Source organism: Mauremys mutica, chromosome 8 (assembly GCF_020497125.1).
Source record: "Mauremys mutica isolate MM-2020 ecotype Southern chromosome 8, ASM2049712v1, whole genome shotgun sequence".
Classification (NCBI taxonomy): domain Eukaryota; kingdom Metazoa; phylum Chordata; order Testudines; family Geoemydidae; genus Mauremys; species Mauremys mutica.
In genome coordinates, this window is record NC_059079.1 from 15,450,870 (window position 1) to 15,454,256 (window position 3,387).

Sequence of the window (3,387 nt, forward strand, 5' to 3'; positions counted from 1 at the left end):
AATGTCGAATAGAGGGGAATGATCACATCCCTCGATCTGCTGGCAATGCTCCTACTTATAGAGTCCAAAATGCCGTTAGCCTTCTTGGCAACAAGGGCACACTTGTTGGTCCAGTCCTTCCTCCATCTGAGTAAGGAGTATAGAATGGAGTCCTTAATCCTGACATCATGGATATGACTCTGTTGGTGTAGGTGCCTGCCTACCATGCTACATTGTCTTGAAAGAGAATGGGATAATAAGTCACCAACTTCCATCATTATGCTGGAAGCCCAGTTTCGCTCCTCTGTTGTTGGATAGATGAGATGATTTATCAGCATGGAACAGAGTACCAAGCGAATGGGGATATGTGTGAAGCTCAGTTGCGAAACATGTTCTGTAGTATGGGTGCTGAATCGTGGCTGGGGAAGGTGTCACATGAGGAATGTTATTTTCTGCATCATGAGTACATTTGTACAAGTACAAAGTGTATGAGTACATACCCTTACCTGTGCCCTGTCAGTCAGAAATGTCACATCTCCGGTTTTGCTTGTCCAAATGTGTCTCTCCCCATGGGGCTTAATTAGCCTGCTGCAAATTTTGAGGGAGTGTTACCATTTCACCATAGTGATCCCATTCTCATAAACCAGCACATTAGAGTGTTGCATTGTGATAACAGTATTTCTGGCACCAACACAATACATGGTAGAGCGAAGGCTTCCATTATAACACATTTTTCCTGCACAGCAATTTGTACAATAGCTACTCACCTTAGATACTTAAATAGTCCCCATTACCATAGTGTCTGAGCACCTCACATGCTTTAATCCTCACAACACCTCCTGTGAGGGAGGGAAATATTATTATCCCCATTTTACAGATGTGGAACTGATGTGCAGAGGGATTAAGTGATTTGCCAAAGGTCATACAGGACATCTGTGACAGAGCAGGGAATTGAACCCAGGTCTCTTACCAGCACCCTAAACTCTGGGTCATCCTTCCTCTACGTGATGATCCATTGTCTGCGACTTTTTGACCATGCTGTCTGAGCTTGCAGATATGAGTGTAGAGGGCCCACAAAGAATAAGGGTATTGAATGGACAAACACAGCTGCTTATACACCAAAGCATCTTGAACAGCCAAGAGACAGCAATTGGCCCATATGCTTTCTACCTTCTTCCCTGGCTAGATGTCTAACTGTTTGCAGAAGGTTTTGAAACATTCTGTTGAAAATGTAATTGCCATTTGTTTTTTGAGATCTAGTATCCCGATATCTTTTCCGGGGAATGAAATTCAATAAGGTAATAACAGAATGTAGTTCAACTGTTACCGTATTTTAAGAACATTATTTAAGTGACAGAATTGCTTAATGATTAGAAACATATGTAGGGAAATAACTTGATATTGAAAATAAGTGGATACAATTTTTGTTCCAAACCATTTTTATTGACTCAAATAGCAACATATTAACCATTGCAATTCACCTTTCAAGCCTTTGCAAATCAGTGACGTGACATACAATATGAGTCAGATTTCCACAAATCTGTAGGGCCAGATCCTTAGCAGATGTAAACAGGGCCGGTGCAAGGATGTTTCGTGCCTTAGGCGAAACCTCCACCTTGCGCCCTCCCCCGTCCCCGAGCCCCCACCCTGAGGTGCCCCCCCTGCAGCAGCTCCCCACCCTCTGCCCTGAGGCACCCCCTCCCGCCCCAGCTCACTCCTGCTCCGCCTCCATCCCGAGCTGGGCATCAGGTGCAGGGAGAAAATAAGGGTGAGATGCTCAACAGCTGTAAATCAGTGTGTAGTTCTGTTAAGTTCACTGGAACTATGAATATTTACATCCAGGGCCGGTGCAACCATTTAGGCGACCTAGGCGGTCGCCCAGGGCGCTAAGATTTGGGGAGAGGCATTTTCTTCGGCAGCAACAGCGGCGCCCGGATCTTCGGCCGCCCCGGTCGCCGCCGGCATTTAGGCGGAGGGAGCTGGGGCAGGGGAGCGCGGGGAGGGCCGCCTGCAGCAAGTAAGGGGGGGGCGGCACGCAGGGGAACTCCCCGCCCCAGCTCACCCCTGTCCCTCCTCCTCCCCGAGCACGCCGTGGCTGCTTCACTTCTCCCGCCTCTCCCTAAATCTTGATGAGGCTCGTGGTGAGCTTTGCCTCCCTGAGCAAGCTGAAGCAAGATACATTTTAATCCTTACATTGGGTAAAACTTTCAGAAGCATCTAAGTGACATAGGAAGTTCCTAACTCACTTAGGTGATTTTGGAAATTTTAGCGCTTGTGCCTTGGTGGATGATACTTTAACACCTCCTGGTTTGTGTCTTCTTTCTCTCTCCAATCTAATAGTCCCTATGAAATTAATCTTTCTGGGCGTCTAGAGTTCGGCCAATATTAGCTAACCCTGTGAGGAAGGTAAATGCTGTTACAGATGGGTAAACTGAGGCACTCTGAGTTCAAGTCAGGTGTTTTGCCTGGACTCACACAGGTAGCCCATGTCAGAGCCCAGCGTAGACTCCAGCAGGTCTGACTCTGGTGCCCTGCTCTATTAGAGTACAGTCTCTCCCTACAGAAACAGCTGATGTTGAGGAAGTGATTTTTTGTATGCATTTATAAGCCGGATAACTAATGCTAGATAGAAAAAAAAAAGAATTGGGCTAAATACCATTGTTTGCAAAATTATAAGGCTTGATTCAAGGCTGGGCACGCAGGGGCTGCAAATGGCAGCTTAGACTTTGGCCCTCTGAAGTCAATTTGGCTTTGGTTTGGGCCCCGTAGCTCTCCTTGACACAAGCTCCTTGGGCAAGACATTGAATCGGAATATGGCCTGGGGCCATTCCCGCTTTCCTCCCGAAGTGACCATGGTCACTTCATCGTCTGCCCCAGACCGTTATGGCCCACGCTTGTGCCAATCCAACCCTTCTTCACATAGATATTCTGCTGCCTTATGCCACAGCCTCACTTCCACTGGAAGGTAACTGTGTGTTGACATGGCAATCATTGTACCTAAAATCTCTTATTGTTACTCATATTGTCCATTGTGAATATGCACCTTCTCAGTATTCACAGAGAAGAGTACAGTCACACATTTCTTTCAATGCCACAAGGACTTAACTGGAGATAAAATGTCATTTATGTACATATCACAAGCGGGTTTTTTTAGGCACAGATGTCTTTCTGGTGCCAATATGCTGTTTATGTACTTATCTGTCACAAGCACATGTCTATGTACATATGCCCTGCTGGCACAGGCATAGTGCATTTCGAAACTCTTATTAGACTGCTAATAAATAATATGCATACAAAGGAAAAAACAGAAGGTGGAATCTATCAGTAACAGCATCTTTCTTAACTACCTTTTAATTATAGGAGAGGAAGAAAAAGATGAGTTGCTATGCAGGCATCTGTGCAGGCCTG